This window comes from Pongo pygmaeus, chromosome 7 (genome assembly GCF_028885625.2).
Source record: "Pongo pygmaeus isolate AG05252 chromosome 7, NHGRI_mPonPyg2-v2.0_pri, whole genome shotgun sequence".
NCBI lineage: Eukaryota > Metazoa > Chordata > Mammalia > Primates > Hominidae > Pongo > Pongo pygmaeus.
The window spans coordinates 73174651-73200052 of record NC_072380.2 but is presented as its reverse complement, the minus strand read 5'-3'; the positions used below and the strand labels follow the sequence as shown (position 1 = coordinate 73200052).

The 25402-nt window shown below is 40.7% G+C and overlaps 1 pseudogene; it reads right to left on the bottom strand.

Moving 5' to 3' along the window:
• Nucleotides 1-23030: 23030 nt before the first annotated feature.
• Nucleotides 23031-24323, bottom strand: LOC129043052 (nucleophosmin-like; annotated as a pseudogene).
• Between the last annotated feature and the right edge of the window lie 1079 nt (nucleotides 24324-25402).

The following is a 25402-nucleotide window of genomic DNA, read 5'->3' as shown; positions in this document are numbered from 1 at the left end:
GAGAGGCAAGAGCAAACAAATCCAAAAAGGTAGCAAAAGACAAGAAATAACTAAGATCAGAGAAGAATTGAAGGACATAGAGACAGAAAAAACCCTCCAAAATATCAACGAACCAGCAGCTGGTTTTTAAAGAAAAATGACAAAATAGATAGATCATTAGCTAGATTAATAAAGAAGAAGAGAGAGAAAAATCAAATAGACACAATAAAAAATGATAAAGGGGATATCACCACTGACAAAGAAATACAAAACTACTATCAGAGAGTACTATAAACACCTCTACGCAAATAAACTAGAAAACCTAGAAGAAATGGATAAATTCCTTGATACAAACATACTACCAAGACTAAATCAGGAGGAAGTCAAATCTCTGAATAGACCAATAACAAGCTCTGAAATTGAGGCAATAATTAATAACCTACCAACCAAAAAAGCCCAGGATTCGATGGATTCACAGCTGAATTCTACCAGAGGTACAAAGACAAGCTGGTACCATTGGTTCTGAAACTATTCCAAACAATTGAAAAGGAGGGACTCCTCCATCACTCATTTTATGAAGCCAGCATCATCCTGATACCAAAACTGGGAAGAGACACAACAAAAAGAGGACACTTCAGGCCAATATCCTTGATGAACATCAATGCAAAAATCCTCAATAAAATATTGGCAAACTGAATCCAGCAGCATATCAAAAATCTTACCCATTGTGATCGAGTCAGCTTCATCCCTGGAATCAAGGCTGATTCAACATACACAAATCAATAAATGTAACCCATCACATAAACAGAACCAAAGACAAAAACCACATGACTATCTGAATAGATGCAGAAAAAGGCCTCTGATAAAATTCAACATCCCTTCATGTTAAAAACTCTCAATGGACTAGGTGTTGATGGAATATATCTCAAAATAATAGGAGCTATTTATGACAAACCCACAGCCAATATCATACTCAATGGGCAAAAGCTGGAAGGATTCCCTTTGCAAACCGGCACAAGACAAGGATGCCCTCTCTCACCACTCCTATTCAACATAGAATTGGAAGTTCTGGCCAGGGCAATCAGGCAAGATAAAGAAATAAAGTGTACTCAAATAGGAAGAGAGGAAGTCAAGTTGTCTCTGTTTCCAGATGACATGACTTTATATTTAGAAAACCCCATCATCTCAGCCCAAAAACTTCTTGAACTGATAAGCAACTTCAGCGAAGTCTCAGGATACGAAATCAGTGTGCAAAAGTCACAAGCATTCCTTTACACCAATAATAGGCAAGCAGAGAGCTAAATCATGAACGAATTCCCATTCACAAGCACTACACTAGAGAATAAAATAAGCACTACAAAGAGAATAAAATACCTAGGAATACAGCTAACAAGGGACATGAATAACTTCTTCAAGGAGAACTACAAATCAATGCTCAAGGAAATAAGAGAGGACAGAAACAAATGGAAAAACATTCCATGCTCATGGATAGGAAGAATCAATATCATGAAAATGGCCATACTGCCCAAAGCAATTTACAGATCTAATTCTATTCCCATCAGACTACCACTGACATTTTTCACAGAATTAGAAAAAACTATTTTAAATTTCATATAAAATAAAAATAAAACCTCTATAGCCAAGACATTCCTAAGCAAAAAGAACCAAGCTGAAGGCATCACGCTACCTGACTTCAAACTATATTACAAGGCTACAGTAATCAAAACAGCATGGTACTGGTACCAAAACAGACATATAAACCAATGGAGCAGAACAGAGACCTCAGAAATAACACCACTCATCTACAACTCTCTGATCTTCAACAATCCTAACAAAAATAAGCCATTGGAAAAGAATCTCCTATTCAGTAAATGGTGCTGGGAAAATTGGCTAGCTATATGATGAAAACTGAAACTGGACCCCTTCCTTACACCTTATACAAAAATCAATTCAAGATGGATTAAAAACTGAAACGTAAAACTCAAAGCCATAAAAACCCCGGAAGAAAACTTAGGCAATACCTTTTAGGATGTAGGCATGGACAAAGACTTCATGACAAAAACGCCAAAAGTAACTGCAACAAAAGCCAAGATTGACAAACAGGATCTAATCAAACTAAAGAGCTTCTGCACAGCAAAAGAAATTATCATCAGAGTGAGCAGGCAACCTACAGAATGGCAGCAATGCAATGGGAGATTTTGCAATTTACTCATCTGACAAAGGTCTAATATCCAGAACTTACAAGGAACTTAAACATATTTATAAGAAAAAAACAAACAACCCCATCAAAAAGTGGGCAAAGGATATGAACAAACTCTTCTCAAAAGAAGACATTTACATGGCCAACAAACATATGAAAAAAAGCTCAACATCACTGATCATCAGAGAAATGCAAATCAAAACCACAATGAGATACCATCTCATGCGAGTCAGAATGACGATTATTAAAAAGTCAGGAAACAATAGATCCTGGCAAGGCTGTGGAGGAATAGGAACACCTTTACACTGTTGGTGGTAATGTAAATTAGTTCAACCATTGTGGAAGACAGTATGACAATTCCTCAAGGATCTAGAACCAGAAATACCATTTGACCCAGCAATCCCATTACTGGGTATATACCCAAAGGAATATAAATCACTCTACTATAAAGACACATACACACATATGTTTATTGCAGCACTATTTAAAATAGCAAAGCCATGGAAACAAACCAAATGCCCATCGATGACAGACTGGATAAGAAAAATGTGGTACATATACACCATGGACTACTATGCAGCCATAAAAGGGAATGAGATCATGTCCTTTGCAGGGATATGGATGAAGCTGGAAGCCATCATCCTCAGCAAACTAACACAGGAACAGAAAACCAAACACCACATGTTCTCACTCATAAGTGGGAGTTGAACAACAAGAACTCATGGACACAGAGACGAGAAGAACATATACCAAGGCCTGTTGGTGGGGGGAAGTGAGGGAAAGGAACTTAGAAGACAGGTCAATAGGTGCAGCAAACTATCATGGTACATGTATACCTATGTAACAGACCTGCATGTTCTGCACATGTATCACATTTTTTTCTAAAAGGAGAAACAAAGAAATAAAGAAAAAAGAAAAAGAATTAATAAGACCTACTAAAAAAATAAAAAATAAATGACTGCAGCCATTAGCTAAGCTTCCCACTACTCTGTCCTTCAGTGACCTCAGAGATCCTATGAACACCTCTGTCTGAGCATTAGCCACATTCTAGTGAGGTTCTTTGTCTACCTTCATCTCCCCCCAACAATTGTGAGTACCTTGAGCTCAGTTGTTTTCTCTTGTTTTGTTTTATTTGAGACGAAGTTTCACTCTTGTTGCCCAGGCTGGAGTGCAATGGCACGATCTCAGCTCACTACAGCCTCCACCTCCCAGGTTCAAGTGGTTATCCTGCCTCAGTCTCCCTAGTAGCTGGGATTACAGGTTCCCCTGACTACTCCCAGCTATTTTTTTTTTTTTTGTATTTTTACTAGAGATGGAGTTTCACCACGTTAGCCAGGCTGGTCTCGAACTCCTGACCTCAAGCTATCCACCCGCCTCAGCCTCCCAAAGTGCTGAGACTACAGGCGTCATCCACCATGCCTGGCCTTGTTTTTTTTTTTTTTTTAATTGACATATAATAATTATACATATTCATGGAGTACATAGTAATGTTTCAATACATATAATGTGTGGTAATCAGATCAGGGTAATTTTGTGTCCTTTAACAAATTTCTCCCTATTCCTCTCCTTTTCTCCTATCCTTCCCAGACTCTAGTATATTCTGTTCTACTTTTTACTTCTATGAAATCAATTTCTTTTTGCTTTCACGTATGAGTGAGAACATGTGGTGTTTAATTTTCTCTTCCTGACTTATTTCACTTAACATAATCTCCTCCATTCCTTCCATGTTGATGTGAATAACAGTATTTCATTCTTTTTTATGGCTGAATAGTATTCCGTGGTATACATACAACACATTTTCTTTAACGATTCATCTGTTTTTGGACACCCAGGTTGACTCCATATTGTGACTATTTTTGAATACGGCTACAATAAACATGGAGGTGCAGATGTCTCTTTGATATTATGATTTCCTTTCTTTTGGACAAATTCCCAGTAGTGGTATTGCTGGATCATCTGGTATTTCTACTGGTAGTTTTTTCAGAAACCTCTATACTGCTCTCCATAGTGACTGTTCTAGTTTACATTCCCACCAACAATGTATGAGTCCCCGTTTCTCCATATCATCACCAGCATTTGTTATTTTTTGTCTTTTTGATAGTAGTCATCCTAACTGGAGTGAAATGATACTTCACTGTGGTTTTGATTTGCATTTCCCTGATGATTAATTATGTCAAGTGTTTCTTCATACATTTGTTAGCCATTTGCATGTCTTCTTTTGAGAAACGTTCATTCATATCATTTGTCCATTTTTTAAATTGGGGTTTTTTGCTGTTGAGATGTTTGAGTTCCTTGTATATTCTGGATATTAATCCCCTGCTGTATAAGTAGTTTACAAATATTTTCTCCCACTCTGTGGGTTGTCTATTCACTCTGTTGATTGTTTCCTTTTGCTGTGCAGAAGTTTTTTAGTTTGGTAAATCAACTACTTTGATTACTTTTGCTTTTGTTGCCTGTGCTTTCAAGGTCTTAATCGAGGTCTTAAACTGCCTGTGCTTTCCTAGGCCAGTTTTTATGAAGTCTAGTATCAAGCCCACAGTTTAGAACATAATACACGTTTAACTGAAGTGTGTTAAACTGAACCATGATGTTAATATATTCAATATTCTAAAGGAGGAGCTAAATGGAGAGTTGAGACATACCTTTGATCCAAAATACACTATTCATAGCATTGACATTTTAGAAGAGCTTGAACATTTGTTGCAGGCTACTTTCCCTCCTCCTTCTCCCCTTAAAGTTAGCTAGTCTGTTAAATAAAAAGTCACAATCAGCACTATAGCCCTTTTCATTTGGCCCCTCCCATTCTCTTCTAGTGGTTCATGGTGTTTACTATCTCAGTGAATGAGGAATATCTGCAACTCCAACTTTCTATTCTGTAAGTATAAGAGATCTTTTATAAATCAAAACCAAATCCACCTATAGTTATGAGATGCTACATATCACAACACTTGGAAAATTGAAGGAAAATCATGAAAAAGTCTCAGAAAGGATAATGAAAAATTTTAGAGGAGCTCAGATTTCAATAAACTTTGGTTCATTAAAATTGTATTTTAGAAAAGAGAAGATGGAAAATTTAGACCTAGATGAGTGATGAGCAAACTTTTCATGTGTAATGGAGAACTTAGAAAGACTAAAAATGCTTAAATCTGTGCATTTGTTTCACCCTTCAGAAGGAAAATATATGTATAATGGCCCAGGAATTGAATGATATTTTTTCAAAGACTGTATACTGACATAAAAAAGAACACCAATAAGAAATCTGCCCAAGATTCACATGATCAGAAACTATCTGCTAGGCTCTCGGGATCCAAACTAAGGTTTAGCTCTGAGGCAGAGGCTGAACTCTGCTCAGCTGTCTCCTTGCTTTGCACAGGTTGAGGGGCCAGATCATAATGGAAACAGAAAACTGTGGGTTCAAATCCTTGTTATATCTACAATATTTTTTCCCTGCCTTGGATAAAATACTATTACTAAACTGTCATCTTATAATCCTGCTTCCAAGGTAATGAAATCAATCTGGTTCCTCCATCTTCCTCCTCTCAGATAAGCCCCTCTTCTCTGTTCGAATGCACAGACACATTGGAGTGCCTATGATGCAAAGCTTAGCCACTGAAACAGCATCTTCATCTTTCTGAGGAAGCTGAAAGACAAATACTAGCAAGGTCTGCTAAACTTCCTTCAGACAGTCTAGAGGGTGGATGGAGCTCAACAGATATAGCTCAAGAGCACTCTGTGGCTTCCAGAGCATGTTTTTGGCTAGCAAGGCTTTGGGGATCTTCCACTCTATTCTTAAGGATTCTAGTCTCTCAATCATATTCCCTCAGCATCCAGTTTTTGCCATGTGACAGTGAGTTCTTAACGATTTCAACAGTAAGGAGCCTGTGCCAATATTTCATCTATTATCCTGTGAGAGAAGTCAGTGTACAATTCAGATGGCGACACTCTTTATTAAGAGAACTCTAAATTCACGATGACCGTAAAGAAATCTCAATCCCCAAGGCAGTCTAGGAGAGGAGAAAGTGAAGGCAAGCGTATATTTTCTCCCCGTTCTCCTCCCATCCTGCTTGTTAGTTAATCTGCCCTGTATAAGATAACTCCTTTCACAAACCAGGATTGGGTTTCCACTGCTCAGTTGCTGTGTCCACACCTTGAAAAGGATCCAAGAAATCGAGTGAACAAGGGGTGGAATGACTCAGGGGTGGTAGGAGATGGGAATCCATTTACCCAAGGTCAGCTTCCTGAGTAGCAACAGCACTCAGTCTGGAAAACAACAAAGCTCTCCTATTGTCAATTAAATTCCACCTCTCTTGGCAGTGACTTTGAAACCTTTACATGGATGAATAAGATGGCACACAGAAAACACACACACACACACACACACACACACACACACACACATTTTCAATTTCAGGGCCACAATTCCGAGTTCAACGCCATTGAATACAAAGGAGGAAATATGAGGCTTCAAACTTCTAGCTAGTAGGATCCTGTTTATAGATTGATGAAAATTCAAGTGCAAACTTGATTCTTCTCCATAATCGTAGTAAAAAAAGACATCCATTAAACTTTACCTTCAATCACTGGAAAACAAGCTAGCTCATGAGGTTGACCCAATATAATAAGCAGCTTGAATTCACAGTTTGTCAAGCTCAGGTACACAGTGACTTTAGTACAATTACTCACCTCTTGAGCTATTTTTATGTACATTCCCACTGACCATGTGCCATGTGGCCAGAGCAATAAATTTAATGCTACTTTTATATAGCCCATTATAAAAGTATAATTATACTTTTATATAGCCCATTTAAAGTGACTGCTAGGATATTTAATACAGCTTAAAAATAAACTACTAAACTTTAAGGCTTATTTTTCTAAGTTCTTTGAATACCTGACATCCTCATCATGTGCCAAAACATTATCCCATCCCTCCATCCCATCTTTGACCATAAAACTTCAGAAGATAAGTGGTTAGGGTTGGAATGGGGCTATCTGCTGTACGAATTTCTTTAAAAAATAAAAAATAAAAGGCACTTGAAAAGCTAAATATTTACTTTATGTTACACAATAGGAATTACAGCCAAAACATTTTCAATGTGAAAATGGTTCTTCAGGTCCAGGAGCTCAATTTTGCCAGCACACACAAGTATGAGAGGTATTCAAAATGAGCCACCCTACGCATGCTTATAAGACAGATGCATTAACCAGAATGCCAGTTAAACTCACAGTGGGAAACAGAGCTGCCAAGTGGGCCAGGATTCTCATGATATATGGTCAATGCATTCTTTGCTCATAAGGACAGAGACATGGATCAAATTATAACCATAAAGTTACCCCAGGCATCTGAAATCAGGTGCAAAAAGTTGGACAGATGCATGAGTTTGCTAAGGCTGCCATAACAAATCACCACAAACTGGGCGGCTTAAGCAAGAAAAATTATTTTCTCGCAGTTCTGGAGGTAAGATGTCGAAGATGAAGATGTCAACAGGTTTGTTTCTTCTGAGGCCTCTCTTCATGGCCTTTAGATGGCTGCCTTCTCCCTGTGTCTTCCTATGATCTTCCTGTGTACATATCTACGTCTATTGGGGAACCTGCCCCGATAGTCATGTAGGTTCTTTTCTATTTTCCTTAAGCATTGGCCAGCTTGAGAAATAAAGGGACAGAGTACAAAAGAGACAGATTTTAAAGCTGGGCGTCTGGGGGAGACATTACATGTCGGTAGATTCCGTGATGCCCCACAAGCCGCAAAAACCAGCAATTTTTTATTAGGGATTTTCAAAAGGGGAGGGAGTGTGCAAATAGGTGTGGGTCACAGACATCAAGTACTTTACAAGGTAATAGAATATCACAAGGCAAGTGGAGGCAGGGCGAGATCACAGGACCACAGGACCGAGGCGAAATTAAAATTGCTAATGAAGTTTTGGGCACCATTGTCATTGATAACATCTTATCAGGAGACAGGGTTTTGAGAGCAACCGGTCTGACCAAAATTATTAGGTGGGAATTTCCTCTTCCTAACAAGCCTGGGAGTGCTATGGGAGACTGGGGTCTATTTCACCCCTGCAGTCTCGACCATAAGAGACGGGCACACCTGGGGGGGGCCATTTATAGGCCCATACCTCCAGGTGCATATTCTCTTTCCCAGGGATGTTCCTTGCTGAGAAAAAGAGTTCAGCGATATTTCTCCCATTTGCTTTTGAAAGAAGAGAAACATGGCTCTGTTCCACCCGGCTCACCAGCGGTCAGAGTTTAAGGTTATCTCTCTTATTCCCTGAACAATTGCTGTTATCTTGTTCTTTTTTCAAAGTGCCCAGATTTCATATTGCTCAAACACATATGCTGTACAATTTGTGCAGTTAATGCAATTATTACAGGGTCCTGAAGTGATATACATCCTCCTCAGCTGACAGGATTAAGAGATTAAAGTAAAGACGGGCATAGGAAATCACAAGGGTATTGACTGGGGAAGTGAAAAGTGTCCATGAAATCTTTACAATTTATGTTTAGAGATTGCAGTAAAGGCAGGCATAAGAAACTATAAAAGCATTAATTTGGGGAACTAATAAATGTCCATGAAATCTTCACAATCCACGTTCTTCTACCATGGCTTCAGCCGGTCCCTCCATTTGGGGTCCCTGACTTCCCGCAACATCTGTCCTAATTTCTTCTTCTTAAAAGGACACTAGGCTGGGTGCAGTGGCTCATGCCTGTAATCCCAGCACTTTGGGAGGCTGAGGCAGGGATCACCTGAGGTCAGGAATTCAAGACCAGCCTGGCCAATATGGTGAAACCCCGTCTCTAATAAAAATACAAAAAAAAAAGACACTAGTCTTATTGGATTACAGCCTACCCTAATGACCTCGTTTTACCTTAGTTACGTCTTTAAAGACCCTATTTCCAAATACAGTCACTTTCAGAGGTACTGGGGATTAGGACTTCAACATGTGTTTTGGAGGAACACAATTCATTCCTTAATAATGAATGACCGTCAAGACTGGTTCACCAATGTTTTTGTCACTTGCTGAGCCTATCCTCACGGTAAGGTGAACCTGCCAAGAAGATATGCACTTGTGGGGTTTCTTCAGGGCACACTCTCCCAGCAGCTCTGAAAACAATTCTTGTTCCATGGGATTGCCATACTGAGCTCAGTGATGACAGTGTTACCTGTGTTGCAGTGTTTCTTGAGATGTTGTTCAAGAGATCAGAGCTAAACTTTCTGAGCTAGAGTTTTATTTCAGTACTGCCACTCTCTAACAGCAGTTTTTGATTTGGGGCGTTCCTAGCTCTTACACATTTCTGCCTCCCTTAGGCTTCTTCCACAGGCAACCAGCCCATTCACACAGTGGATTTCATGAGTTTGACTCACAGAAGGCAATCGCATTTAAAGATTCATCATTATACTTTTTGATTGCCACTAGACCACTGAGTAAAGAAATGGGAATTAGAATATAGCTAAAAGAATATTGTTCATCTGTTCACCACACTCCTGACACTAAATGTGTGGGTTTTCTCCAGCAACCAATTCTCCAATTCTCTGCAGACACCACCTGGCTGTCCCACAATTTAATTCCATTCTGACACTACCCAGAGTTAATACAGACCCCACAGCTAAAGGGCTCAGTCTCATAAGACTCCCCCACCCGCTTTAGATGCCAATCGTGAGTAGTGGGTCCCAGGATTACTCACACTTCTGTCCAGCTTGGCTACAAATTGGGGGTTTCTACCACCACTTCCTCAGGTTTCATAGTTTGCTGTACCAACTCACAGAACTCAGGAAAGCACTTTACTTACATTTACTGGTTTGTTATAAATGATTTTATAAGCACACAGATGAAGAGGTGCATAGCGTGCAGTCCAGAAAGGTCCCAAGCACACAAGCCACTGGCCTTGTGTAGCCAGGTGCACCACGCTCCAAGCCCACGGATACATTCACCATCCTAGAAGCTCTCCAAATCTTATCATTAGGCTTTTTACAAAGGTTCCATTATGTAGGCATGATTGACTAATTGGCCATTGATGATTAACGCAAACTGGAGGTCAGGAGTGGGGCTGAAAGTCTCAACCTTCTAATCATGCTTTGGTCTTTCTAGTGACCAGGCTCCATCCTGAAGCTATTTAAGGGCCCCCAGCTACCAGCCATCTCATTAGCATACAAAATACATTCATAACTCCGGAGTTTCAAGTGTCTTTGAGGTTCTTATGTCAGGAACCACAGACTAAGACCAAATAATTTAACAAAAGATGCTTCTATCACCACTATCACTCAGAAAATTATAAGGGTATCAAGAGCTCTGTGCTGGGAATCAGGGATGAAGACCAAATATGTATTTCTAATTTTATCAATTGTATCACAATAGCTATAACTACTTCTTGTAAAGATGCTGTTGTCATTGTAAGTTTTCCTCTTTGTTTTTTGTTTGTTTGTTTTTGTTTTTGTTTTAAGATGGAGTTTTGCTCTGTTGCCCAGGCTGGAGTGCAATGGCACCATCTCGGCTCACTGCAACCTCCACCTCCCAGGCTCAAGCAATTCTCCTGCCTTAGCCTCCTTGGTAGCTGGGATTACAGGCATGCACCACCACGCTCGGCTAATTTGTGTGTGTGTGTGTGTGTTTAGTAAAGATGCGGTTTCACCATGTTGGTCAGGCTGGTCTCAAACTTCTGACCTCAGGTGATCCACCCACCTTGGCCTCCCAAAGTGCCGGGATTACAGGCATGAGCCCGCACAACCAGCCTCTCTCTCTGTTTTAAGCACATCAATGATTATCTCATGCTCTTTCTTCTCTCTCTCTCTTTTTATTTGTATAGCCTAATTGCACTTAAAAACAAAAGATACAATATGGAGACCAGAAATAAGCACAGCTCTAAATGAAACCAAAGCTGCAGAAAAATGAGGCAGAAGAACAGGGCAGGCTGGTCCTGTGCCAAAGTGCCCACTGGATTGATGACTAGATCTGCACTGTTCGAAAGATTGCCATGGAAGTCAAGCTGCCAACAAATGAGCTGCTTCTGGACACACAGGAGACCAGATGAAGGCAATTTAAATACACCAGACAGAGAGAAGAAAACAAGAAGAGGGAGAGTTTTGAAAATAACCTACTTTTAATGCAACTGCGAACTATCATTTAAAATCACATGAGAAAAATTAACACTAAGAAAGATAGCCAACAAAACACAATGAAGGAATGACTTAACTCCCCACTAGGGAGTTGGTGTAGTACAGAACCTTTCTCAAATTTCATGTGCCTCACAATCACCAGGGAATTGTTAAAATTACAGATCACAGAGCTTCAAAAGTGCCAGAGCAAGCACAGAATTACTGGATACAACGCAGGACAATGAAACTTTTGTAGCATAAGTATGTCTCTAATATGCATGGAACATAGTTACACTAAATGCTGAGTGAGACATTAGAATCACCCGAGGAGACATTTAAACTATCATCTAGGTCATACCTCTTAGCAATGAAATCAGAGTCTCTGAGGATTGGACCACAGGTTTGCATGACCCTTGCACCCTTAGGGGAAAGGAAGTATGTGTATGTGGAATCTTTAAAAAAGAGAGATAGTAGAATGGTGGTGACCAGGGGTTGAGGGGTGAAGGAAATAGAGAGATGTCAGTCAAACGGTACAAAGTTTTAAACAAAGGCAATAAGTTCTGGAGATTTATTGTACAGCGTAATGACTATAGTCAATAATGACGTATTGTATATTTCAAATTTGCTAAGAGAATGTACCTTTTTTTTTCTTTTTTTTTTTTTTTTTTTTTGAGACAGCGTCCCACTCTGTCACCCAGGCTGGAGTGCAGTGGCACGATCTCAGCTCATTGCAACCTCCACCTCCCTGGTTCAAGTAATTCTCCTGCCTCAGCCTTCAGAGTAGCTGGGATTACAAGCATGCCGCCACGTCTGGCTAATTTTTGTATTTTTAGTAGAGATGAGGCTTCACCATGTTGGCCAGGCTTGTCTTGAATTCCTGACCTCAAAAGATCTGCCCACCTCGGCCTCTCAAAGAGCTGGAATTACAGGCGTGAGCCACTGCACCTGGTCCTAAGAGACTGTATCTTAAGTATTCTCACCATAAAAAAAGAAGGTAACTATGTGAGGTTATTAATATGTCAATTAGCTTGGTTGTGGTAATCATTTCACAATATATATGTATATGAAAACATCTCATTGTTCCCCTTAAATATATACAAATTTTTGTCACTTATAGCTCAATAAAGCTGAGGAGAAAAAGAAAGTTTTTTTAAAATGTTGATGTAATTAAATATGTCAACCAAGAAATGAAAATTATGATACTACATGAGAGAAAAAGAACAGAACAAAGCCCACATCAAAGTTTTTTTTAATTTCCTTTACAACAAAAGACAGACTCAACATGAAAACACAGTGCCTGTATCACCAATTTCCAGTGCATCCTTGCAGATATACAGCTGAGATTGCGTATGCTGAATTCCTAACCCCTGTGCCTCAGAATGTGGCTGGATTTGGTGATGGAGTCTTTAAAGTTAAAATGGGATCCTTAGGTTGGGCTCTAATCCTATTTGACTGAGGTATTTATAAAAAGAGAAAATAGGAGACAGAGACAGAAGGGGGACTACGTGAGGACACAGACCAAAGATGGCCATCAACAAGCCAAGCAGGGAGTGCTCAGGGCAAACCAGCCTGCCGACACCTTGCTCTTGGGCTTCTGGCTTCCAGAACTGAGACAATACATTTCTATTGTCTAAGCCACCAAGTCAGTGGTATTTGATTACAGTAGCTCTGGCAAACGAATACAGTAAGTTACTTGGCCAATGTTACACGCTGCCAGTAAATCTGCCACCAAGATCCGTGCCTATATACAAATTACTTATGCCATTAAAATTAGCTCCTACCTCCCTGTTGAGAGGGAGAATTGTTCCCTCCGTGTACACAGAGTGATCAGCTAACCTGGAAAAGGGACCCTCGTAACCCCAAAGACTCTTTAACGGTTTGCACTATCAATAGGAGGGGTGCCTGTGTGGCTAAAATCTCTTTTCTTCCTCCCACAGGCAGAAAGCTAGGTCCCAGGGTGTTTACAGCCCTGCAAGCTGATGGGAGTGCTGGAAAGGCAAACCAGTCCTTTCCAGAGATTAGCAGCAGTCAAAGATCAGAGGCTCCCTGAAAGGAATGCTTAGAACATGAGAACAGAGCTGGAAGCTGGGAGTGAAGCAAGTGGACACATTTCAGTAACTGGGAACCTAAACTGAGCCTTGAATATCCCTGAGGGGTGACACCAAACCAAGAAGCTTAGAGCAGATAAGAGCCTCCTTTTCCCTTGTCCAGATGTCCCCGGGGATGGGAGAAGGTGCAACCTACTCCCAAATATTAAATGCTACCTGGGAGTGGGGAGGGATAGTGGGTCTAGGATGAGCTGGAAGAAGACCAAAATGTAGGTCTAGGATGAGCTGGAAGAAGCCACTAACCTAACCCTTGGGCTTGGTCAGAACCTTAATTAATCTCTTAAGCAGGTGTTTCCAAGCTTCACCTGTCCCCAACACTGGCACTGCCAGAAGATGATGGAGGGCACTAGGGAAGCAGGCAGTCAGGCACCACTACATACACCTGCTGGTCCCTTGAGGTTTACTTCCTGCCCCACCTGCTTCATCTCCAAGGCGCCTCCCTGCTGGCAGCAGCCCGGCTGAGGAGTGTCCACTCAGCTCCCCATCTTCTGTCTTCCCTAGAACTTCACCTTATTCACACCCGCTCTGTGGCCTTAAGGAATTTTAACTCTGTCTTTTCTCTCCATTGACACCACCATCTTAGCTCCTATCACTGTGACAACCACGTGACTGGACTTCCTGCTTCCAGCTTTCCAATCCCTTCCTCCCTCTTCCTCCAAAATCATTTCCCCAACATCCACATCTTACCATGTGTATTCCCCTACACAAGCCTTTCGACGGCTCCTCTGTGTCATCAGGATCTCTTGGGGCCAGCTGGGCAGCACCAGCCTCAGTACCCTGGGCTCCCCACTCCATGCTCTGGAGTCCAGCCCCCACTGCACCTTCTGAGGCATCTGGGGTTTCTCCTGCACACTCCTGACCCTAGGTTTTGTCCCTGATGCTCCCTCTCTGAAATGTCCCCCGCCACCTCTCTGCCTACCTCTGTCGCCGTTTGATCCCCACTCTTCCTTCTGAACCCTGTTCAGACACTACCTCCCTGGGAAAGCTTTCCAGGAGTTCCTCCCCAGACGCTGCAGCCCTGGTGGTTCCCAAGGAGAGCATGGAACTGGAGGGCGGAGCGGCTGCTTCTGCCATCAGCCTCTGTGTGAGTTTCTTATGACTACTGCGACAAACTGCAAGCTCAGTGGCTTAAAACAACACGAATTTATTATCTCCTGTTCTGGGGATGGGAAGTCTGATACAGGTTTCACTGAACCAAAATTAATGTGTCAGCACAACCATACTCCCCCCAGAGGATAGAGGGCCAAATCTGTCACTTGCCTTTTCAAGCTTCCAGAGGCCACCTACCTTCCTTCACTTGTGGCCCCTTCCTTCCCTTTCAAAGCCAGCCACAGAGCCTCTGCATCTCCCTCTGATGCCACCTCCCTCTGCTTCAAAGCTCTTTTCTCTGACTTTGACCTTTTTGCTTCCCTCCTATAATAAGAACCCCTATATTGGGCCCATCCGTGTATTCTAGGATAACCTCCCTGTCTCAAGATCCATAATTGAATCACATCTGCAAAGTAACAGGAAACATAGCCAGTCTCGGCTTAAGATAAGGATGTCTTTGGGGGGCCGTAATTCTGCCTAGCACAGCTGCCTTCAAAGCAAGAAGCAGATTTGTACTTGTAGCCATTGCCTGGCACACAGTGAGTGGCAAATCATGAATGACTCATGAGAAGTTAAGCCCAAAGACTTGCCCTCCGGTGGATCTTTTCCTTCATCCCACAAACATTTCAGAACTATCTCATTCTGAAGGAAGAGGAGGAGGAGAGGAGGAGGCAGAGGAAAAGGAGAGGAGGAAAAGCAGGAAGGACAGGAGGAGAAGGAAGAGTAGGGGGAGGAGGAGGAGGTAAAGGGGGAAGGAAGAGGAGGTAAAGGGGGAAGGATGAGAAGGTAAAGAAGGAGAAGGAGGGGGAAGAGAAGGAGGGAGAGGAAGGAAAGGGAAAGAGAAGGAGGAGGGAGGAGGGGAGGAGGGACAGGGAAGGAAGAAGAGAAGGAGAGAGAGGAGGAGGAGAAAAAACAAAAGACTCCTCACTGGATTCTCGGAATCTCTAAGGACTATTTTTTCACTTAGTGTTTTGAAAAATCATCCCACCTTCACTCCTCAGCCCATTGTATATGACCCCCACATTTCTCACCACCACCCCTGACTGAAACTGTTCAGAAGGTCCCCCACGATTCCTACATTGGCCATGTTTTGGTCTTCACTTCCTGGATCTCTTCGCTGCATTGCACATGGTTGACCACTTGGCGTTTCTTTAAGCCCTCCATCCCTTTGGCTTTCCTCTACTTTACTCTCCCCTTGCTCTCTTCATCCCTTCCTGATGGCATCTTCCAGATTCCTTTTTTTTTTTTTTTTTTTTGGTAGCAAGTCTCCCTCTCTTCCCTAAAATGTAGGTTTTCTTCCAGGCTCTTTCTTTGACACACTGATCTCCTACTCTACAGGCTGTCCCTGGGTGATAGCATTTATTTCTCTATGTCGTGGAATCCCCAATCTATATGTCCAGTCCTAGTGCTACCTGCAGTAGTTTTCTATGCTGTGAACAAATATAGCAGCATACATTTATTATCTTACAGTGTCCATAGTTCAGGAGTCCAGGCAGGACTTATTTCTCCTCGGGTGCAAGTCTAGATAGTACATAAGCTATATTCCCTTCTGGAGCCCAGAGTTCTCTTCCAAGCTCACGAGGTTGTTTGCAGAATTTAGCTCCTTTCAGCTGTAGCACTCAGGCCCTGACTTCTTGCTAATTGTCAACTACATTAGCAGCTGGAAGCTCTCAGCAGCTGGAAGCTCCACAGTTCCCTGCCATGTGGCCTTCTCACAGGCCCTCTCATGCCATGGCAGCTCATTTCTTTAAAGGCAGCAGGGAAGTCATCTCAGTCTTCTTCCACTGCCATAACAAAACACCTGAGACTGGGTAATTCATCAATGACAGAAATTTATTTCTCACAGTTCTGGAGCCTGGGGGTCCAAGACCAGGACATCGGCAGTTTCAGTGTCTGGTGAGGGCTGTTCCTCAATACAGTCCCCTCTTATATGTCCTCACATGGCAGGAAAGTGGGAGAAACAGGGGAGTACTCCTTTCTACCTCTTCCATAAGAACACTAATCCAGTCATTACGGCGAGCCCTTAACTGCTTCCCAAAAGATTCCACCTCTTAATACTGTCACCTTGACATTTAGTTCCAACATGGGAATTTTAGCATGACACATACATTCAAACGTAACAGGAGTGTCTCACTTTGAGTGTTTACTTTCAGGGAAGACCTGATCCTGCTTTAAAGATCTTACCTGATTAGGGCAGGCCCACCCATTATAATCTTTCTTTTGATGAAGTCAGAGTCAACTGATTAGAGTATTTACTGTAATTACATTTGCAAAATCCCTATACCTTTAGTGAAATCAAATCATGGGAGTTACATCCCATCACTTTTGCCATACTCTATCGGTTAGAAGCAAGTTACGAGTTACTCTCCCAATCCCCACCACAAAAACACACTCAAAAGAAGATTGTACAAGGATATTGGTGGCATCTTTGAATTCTGCCTACCACACTGACCTTGAAATTCATCTATTTAATTGGCTATCTGAGACATCACAGGCATTGACAAACCATGTGCAAAAGTAAGCCAATCACCTTTTCCTTAAATCTTCTCTTTCCTCCTCTCTTCAGAGGCTCAGTTAACTTTAACCCAGTTGCTCAAGTCGAAAAACATGGCCACCATCATGGACTCATTTCTTCTCACCACTCATTCAGACAACACAAAGTCGAACTGGTCTCTTCTTCCGTCTCTATTGTGTCTGCCTCAATCAGGCAATGGTCATCTTTTACCCTGGACAACTATAGTACATAGTCTTTAAGCAGGTCACCATGCTTATGGTCTTTGCCTGCCCAACTCCACACTATAGCCAATGTTCTATCATACTTCAGTTTATCTCTTTTCGTAGTTGTGCAAAATGTAAAAATGTGACAATGAACATTTTCTATGAGAATGAAATAAAACTCTCTAAGTTGGAGGCAATTCAGCCTGGGCAGCCAACACTGCAGCCTCCAAACCAAGAAAACAAGCTTAGCCCTACAGCTGGGTGCCTAAAGATTGGCCCCTGAGCCTGCCTTTCACATCCATGATTCAGTCTATTCATTTTGCATCTTCCTTAAAGTTCTAGTTTTTCCTACTTTGAAAATACGGTCAATGTTTGTGCAGAAAGGTTGATATTTTAGCAATGGAGAAATTTATTAAAATAGCTTCTAAATTTAGGAAAACTGGCTTTCCTAGTAAGGACTTACTTTCCAGTGTGAGGACTTACACTGCCCTATCAACTGGCTGGTTTTTGTGAGATCACTTTGCATCTTTTACATTATTTTTAATGGGATTATACCCCTGCCCACAGCTGTGTCTTAGGAATCCAAGAGGATTTATGAGGAAACAACTCCAATCCTGTTAGAAAAGGCTGGGTGCTGTGGCTCACGCCTGTAATCCCAGTGCTTTGGGAGGCCAAGGTGGGCAGATCACAAGGTCAAGAGATTGAGATCATCCTGGCCAACATGGTGAAACCCCATCTCTACCAAAAATACAAAAATTAGCTGGACATGGTGGCGCGTGCCTGTAGTCCCAGCTATTCAGGAGGCTGAGGCCGTAGAATCACTTGAACCTGGGAGGCAAAGGTTACAGTGAGCTGAGATTGTGCCACTACACTCTAGCCTGGCGACAGAGTGAGACTCCATCTCAAAAAAAAGAAAAAAAAATGGGGTGCAGTCAATATAGTAAATTATTTTTCTTATCCAGCAGATACGTTCTGATAATTTTTATAATTTGTTGAATTTCACATTCAAACACTGCAAAATATTTTAGTACCTAAAATGTGAAATCTACCTCAGCTTTGCAATTTTTTAAAGCTAATTGCTTAAACTATTGCAGCTGTTGCCAGGAAAGAGTAAGAATGTAATATTTTTCTGATTTATCTGCTATTTTGTCAGAGCCCCTTCTTCAAAATTAATAATCTGGATACCTTGCTCCAAAGTCTATGAAAGATAGGGTCTTTAAGGAATTCTGCCATACAGTTGAAACTAAATCAGCATGTGTGCCTGGAAAAAATCTATCATTTTGTGAAACTAATAAATAACCTCCCTTAGGAAGTGTTCTGGTGATGGATCACAGAGAAAAATTACTTCATCTATCAGTGTGCAATAAAATATTTGAAGGCATTTCTGTTTTCTGACTTTGCATTTTCACTTCCATTGTAAGACCAAGACTCGTTGAGAAAAGGTGATGAGAATGGAGCTAATTTCCTGAATTTCCTGCTGGCTGCGGCCGCTAAGCCCACCATTTGCTCCTCGCTTTTATCTACCTGCAATAATCAGGGTGTATCCATTCCCATGGCTAATACAGCTTCTTGAAATATCAGTCAGAAATCTTTCCAAGGACTTCCAGTGTCTGAAAAACCAGGTAAACTGGGCTGCCTGGGAAGCCTGAGTGATTTTTCAAGCTTCACCTGCCCTCCCTGGGAACAAAGTTTGAGCTGAAAATCGTGGCGGAAAAACTTAAACCTTTCCCCGAGATACACTGCGCGGCCGGAAACCACGTGAAATTACCAACCAACTACATTATAGTCATTTCCCCCTTACCAAAACCCAATATGCAAATGGGAAACTGAGGCTTAGAGTGGAATATCTGTGGCCACACACCTGGAATATTTTCAGCCACAGAAAACTATAGACTTTTCTGTAAAATTGTGGTATGATGTTGAGCTGTATCTGCAGACAATGAAACTGCATATATATTGGTCACAAGAATGTAAAAATTGTGCATGCACACAGCAGAGACTGAAGGAGGACTTAGAAAGATAAAAAGAGTCTGTGAGTTAGGATGCTGGGGTCACCTCTGCACTTCACTTGAGCCCATGCACCTCTGCACATCCCTGGAGCCCATGCACCTCTGCACATCCCTGGAGCCCATGCACCTCTGAACTTCACTTGAGCTTGTGCACCTCTGAACTTCACTTAAGCCCATGCACAGCGTGGCTCAGAAGCAACTTCACTGTTGAGTCTTCAGATTCCCTTCCTCTGCAGTTAGAATTACTTTTTCCTTCTCTTTGCTTCTACAGTGGTTTATTTATATTAATATTTGCGATGCTAAGGCATTTTGTATCTCCCCTATTAGACTGCAGTCTCCCTCAGTACAAAGATGCTTCATGAGCTCTTTCATTCATTCATCAAATGTCTCCTGACTGATAGAGATGGGCCAGGCCTTGTGTTAGAACCAGAGAAAGATGTGAAGAAAGCACATACAGCTGTTCCATCATTGACCTCAGAATCTACTAGGAAGAAAATTATTCAATAATTAATGAAAATTAGGATAGGTGCCGGGCGCAGTGGCTTATGCCTGTAATCCCAGCACTTTGGGAGGCCGAGGCGGGTGGATCACAAGGTCAGGAGATCGAGACCATCCTAGCTAACAAGGTGAAACCCCGTCTCTACTAAAAATACAAAAATTAGCAGGGCGTGGTGGTGGGCGCCTGTAGTCCCAGCTACTCGGGAGGCTGAGGCAGGAGAATGGCGTGAACCCAGGAGGCGGAGCTTGCAGTGAGCCGAGATCGTGCCACTCCAGCCTGGGCAACAGAGCGAGACTCCATCTCAAAAAAAAAGAAAGAAAAAAGGAAAGAAAATTAGGATAAATGCTGTAAGGCAGTTCATAACAAGGGAGTCTAATCTAGCTTAGAGAGTTAAGGAAGGCTTCCCAGTGGAAGTCATATTTATTTAAGCCCTCAATGCTGAGTAAAGTATTAATTAGTAGGGACTGGAGATTTCCCCAGACAGAAAAAACTGATATCCCTGTATTTTTAGTCATTCTGTTCATTACCATACACACCACCTCCTGCTCCAAACCTACTGCACACTTCCTTGCATATACACAGTCCTGAATATATACTCATTGGATTAATGATGTTAGTGGGGATATTACTCTGACAAATTGCCTTAAGTTCTGATGGTATGGGTTAGGGTTTTAACAAAGATAGCCAGTTTTAAGAAAGACAACATCTGAGCAAAGATATTTAACAGTATTCTCAGGATACTGTTAAATACTGTTTGGTAAATAGTAGGTGATCATTCAAATTTGCTGAATAGAATGAAAATGAACTAGAAAAGTACTGACCTGGGAATTTATTAATTCTGCAACTTATACACTCGACAGATACTTACTTTATTGAGCACTTCATATGCTGGAAAATTTTGCTAACTAGACATATTCTGCACTCTTTTGAGCTTACAGGCTAATGAGAGAGACAGAACTAGTCAAATAACAATATCAAAAAAGTATAAAATTACATCTAAAAATATAAAAAATTAAGAAGAGATCAGTGAGTTTAAAGAACTTTAGCAAATAAAAAAAATTTTAAGTTTAGTGTTAAGAACATTCTTCTCTCACACCCAAGAGGATGAATATTATTTTCAAAAAATAATTACATGTGTTGATGAGGAGGTGGAGGAATGAGAACCTTTGTGCATTGCTGGTGGGAGTGTAAAATAATATAGTCATTTTGAAAACTAGATGGTGGTTGCTCAAAAAATTAAACATAGAGTTACCATATGATTCAGCAAATCCACTTCTGGAAATATACCCAAAGGCAGGATACATAGAAAGCATGGACTCCAAAAGATATTGCACATCATGTTCATAGCAGCATTATCTGCATAGACAATAGATAAAAGCAACCCAAGAATCCACTGATGAGTCAATAGATAAACAAAATGTAACATACATGTACAAAGGAATATTTATTTAAAAGAAAGGAAATTCTGACACATGCTGCAACATTCATGAACCCTGAAGTCTTTATGCAACACGAAAGGACAAATACTGTATGATTCCATTGATGTGAGACAGGAAGTAGAGTGGTGGTTGCCAGGAGTGAGGAGGAGGGGGGAATAGAGAGTAGGGAGTTCTTGTTTAATGTACAGAATGTCAATTTGGAAACATGAAAAACTTGTGGAGATGAACAGTGGTGATCATTTCACAAAAATGGGAATGGACTTAATGCCACAGGACTGTAAACTTAAAAATGGTTAACATGGTACATTTTATGTTGTGTATATTTAACCACAATTTTAAAATTTTTTTTAAATTTTTAAACAGCATTCTCATAATTAGGTTTGTGAATTCCCTTGTGATGTATGAATTCTTGAAACCTGGCAGATTTTTCCATTCTTTCCACTGATGAAACAATTCTATCCATCTTTAAATTTCTTTTGTAAGCAATTATTCTTTATGAAAAGTTCAACCATTTCTAATGGCTTAAACAACAGATTTTGAAACACATACATCCTCAAACTGTAGTTTACAAATTTGACACCCACAAACCATTCCAATTTTGCTTTTTGGTGGGGGGATGGGTATGGTTTTTCCCTATTTTTTAGTGACAAAAGCTCTTGAAGAAAACAAACGAATTACACTAAGTACTGCTGGTGATCTATTAGTGGAATAATCTGACCTATGAGAGCTTAATGAAGCTGGATTCCCATTTATAGTGGAATCTGCTTTAATCGAAAAGTGGCTATACAAAGCAATTTGTAGCACTTACATTTATTTTGTTCTATGAAATTCTTCTATTTTTAATGAGGAAATAATGTACTTAATGTCGTTTACAGAATGTTTAGGAAGCCTCATTATGCTTTGCCTACATTTAACATTTTCAGGCAGAAACAGTCAAGTTCTATAGGCATGCTAAAACGTCCTTAGCATTAAGTATATTTTTAATAGTATAAACAATTTGCATTTATAGCCCCTGAAAATTCTGCTTGGATATTTATCTAGCAGAAAACAGTCACAAATCCAATAATTTGCTTCCTGAAAACCCATCAATTTTCGCTTCAATGCAAAAGCTGTCTCTCTGTACTTTATTTTGCTTTTTAAAATCAATCTTTGCCCAAGAACATAGGCACCATGGGGTTTGGTTAGCAAGAACCAAAAAAATAATTACGATACTCTTTTCTCGTTGTCTGTCAATAAGTTCTTCAGTCATTAGAGGTCTCTGTGCAAAGCTCTTCCACCTATGATCAGGTTATGCTGAGCAAATCCAGCAGGAGCACGGGTCTGTGAAAAGAGCACCAGCTTTGATGCCAAGAAACCAGAATTCAAATCCCAGCCCCACTGAGAGTGGAATCTTGAGAAATTAATTGACTCTTCTTGACCTCATTCCTGTCATCTGAAAAATGGGCCAATATCTTCTACATGGCAGGATGATTTTAAGAGTTTAATATCTTATATGAAGGTAACTACCACCTAGCAGTTGCTTCATAAATATTGGTTGAATCTTTCTGTAGAGCTGTTTAAGTCATCATTAGATCATGCACATTGCATTTACAATAAACCCTACTGTGTGCCTTGCTTTGCACTGGGGATTAAACTTCTGATATGGGATGCTAGCAATCTGTGTAAGGGGCAAGTAGGAATAACATCCAAGGATGTTCAGAAAGCAAGAGAAGCTGTAAAATAATCAATTGGAAGTTGAGTGGGACAGGTTCCAAATGTCAAACAGTTCCATATGAGCTTGACCTGATGGGACATGTAAAAAATAAAGGTTCCTCTTCAAAGACTTTCCTCCCTATTTTATTAGAAATAAATAGTAACTTATCTTACAAGCAACATTTATTTAAAGAACTGTGCTAACATTCTTTTTTTTACTTTATTAAAATACTGAGTTTTATTTCACATGTATATTTTTGTCTCCCCACCATTTCCATGTCTGACCACTGCTACTACTATGTCCTATCATAACATTCCATACATACTTAAAACCAAGCAAAGGGTGGAGTTCCATCTTTAAAAACTAAACAGGCATTTTGGACAACACATTCTTGGCAATAGAACCTGGACAACATTTATCAAACACGGTAGGGAAAGTTCTCACTCTGCATTATAAAAAGGACAGCCAGATATCAACTGTTAGAGAAATGAAATAAGACAGAAAATTTTTAACAAATTGTTTAAACTATTTTCTTAAAGAGACTTCCTCCACTGCCAGAGATCTTGAATAGCCTCTTGGTCAGTCATCCGGAAGCAATTCTTCACATAATTGATGAACTTGGCTTCCACTTTGGGAAGAGAACCACCTTTTTCTATACTTGCTTGCATTTTTGCTTTAATGTCTTCTACAGAACTAGGTCCTTTTGGTGTTTTAGGAGTTTTTTCCTGTTTTTTGAAGGATTCGTGTCCTTTTGATCTTGGTGTTGATGATGGTTTTGAGTCTTTTCCATTCCGATTTGACTTTTGTGCATTTTTGGCTGGAGTATCTTGTATAGATTTTTTCACTGGCGCTTTTTCTTCAGCTTCCTCATCATTAAAATCATCACCATCATCTTCATCATCATCATCTTCATCATCATCATCATCATCTTCATCAGCAGCAAGTTTTACTTTTTTCTGTGGAACCTTGCTACCACCTCCAGAGTCAGACTGCTTTCCAGATATACTTAAGAGTTTCACATCCTCCTCCTTTTCATCTTCTGACTCTGCATCTTCCTCAACAGCTACTAAGTGCTGTCCACTAGTATGCACTGGCCCTGAACCACACTTCAACCTTAAGACCACTGGTGGTGTTATTTCAAAGCCCCCAAGGGAAACCGTTGGCTGTACAGACATTTTCAAAGTTGCCAGTGTTACTTTAATTGGACTGCCTTCGTAATTCATTGCCTCTGCTTCAACAATGTGCAATTCATCCTTTGCACCAGCCCCTAAACTGACCGTTCTTAAAGATAACGTGCTCATTTTCATCATTATCCACCTTAAAGTGATACTCTTTGTTGGCCTTTAGTTCACAACCAAAAGGATAGTTCTGGGGCCTCAGGGGGTTCATGTCCATGTCCATCGAATCTTCCATCAGGTGGCGGCACGCACTTAGGTAGGAGAAAAGGCAGACGGAGATAAATGAACGCTGCTCCAGAGAACAGCCGCGCAGGACGGAATCACACCAGGGGACATTCTTAAACATCTGCTAGCTGTGATAAAGAAATCAATGTACTTTATGTTCTTAGCTCCTATAACTTAGCCTAAATATTTGCCCTGGCATGCTTATAATGGTCCAAGCAAGCATTAGGACATAACCTGTTCCTCTTCCTTATTTAAAGGTGTTTTTACCTTTCTCAGCATTCCACAAGTTACTTCCTCCTTCCTTTGTTCTCCTCTACCTTTGCCTCTTTTAAAAAGTTCTAAGTTGCTAGCCAATCAGGACAAATACAGAATGTGAGATCCTGTTCCAGCCAATGGAAACCAGACACAGCAGTAGGGTGGATCTGTCAGGTTATAAATGACCCTGTCTCCTTTGTTCGGTGTACTGTCATGGCAAAACTGCTGGCAAGTGTACCCTTTCTGCAGAAAGTATAAAAATGGCCTTGCTGAGTAAATTAAATTTATGTTCAAGTGCTATTTCTTTACGGCAGTGGAGAACAAGCATTTCAAACAGACACTTGTTAGAAGAAGAGAGACTTAGGAGGCACCAGCCTTCTAGAACAACGGGGATTCGAATTGTCAGGAAACAGAATAAAGGGCAATAAATGTAATAATTAAAACACAGAACTTTTAAAAACATGATCTCTTTGGCCCATCACATTACTGACCATAAACATTACTTTTCTCATTATGACCAAATCAGCCTTTTATTTATGCTAGAAAGAAAGGTTTGAACATGTCCTGCCTCCTCTAATCAACCATAGCTGTCCTACAAAAGAAACAATCATTTTCTTTCTCTAGATTTCCTTTGGTCTTTTTTTGCTTTTTGTTTTTGTTTTTTATGAAAAAGACACTTGATTTGTAGACAGATCTGAGTTTGAGTCCTGATTGTGCCCTTGCTCAGAAGCTTCGGGAAATGCATTTCCGCTTCTTCATACTAACTTTTCTTACTTGCCACTGCACAAAACTGGCCTATGTACTGTGTTGCTATCACTAATTTGGCTGGGCCTCCTGAGCTTCATTCCATCTGTAAGGTTAGCTAACCCATCATGATTATCTTATTCCTTAAAAGCAATAAGGTCCTGACCCTTAGACG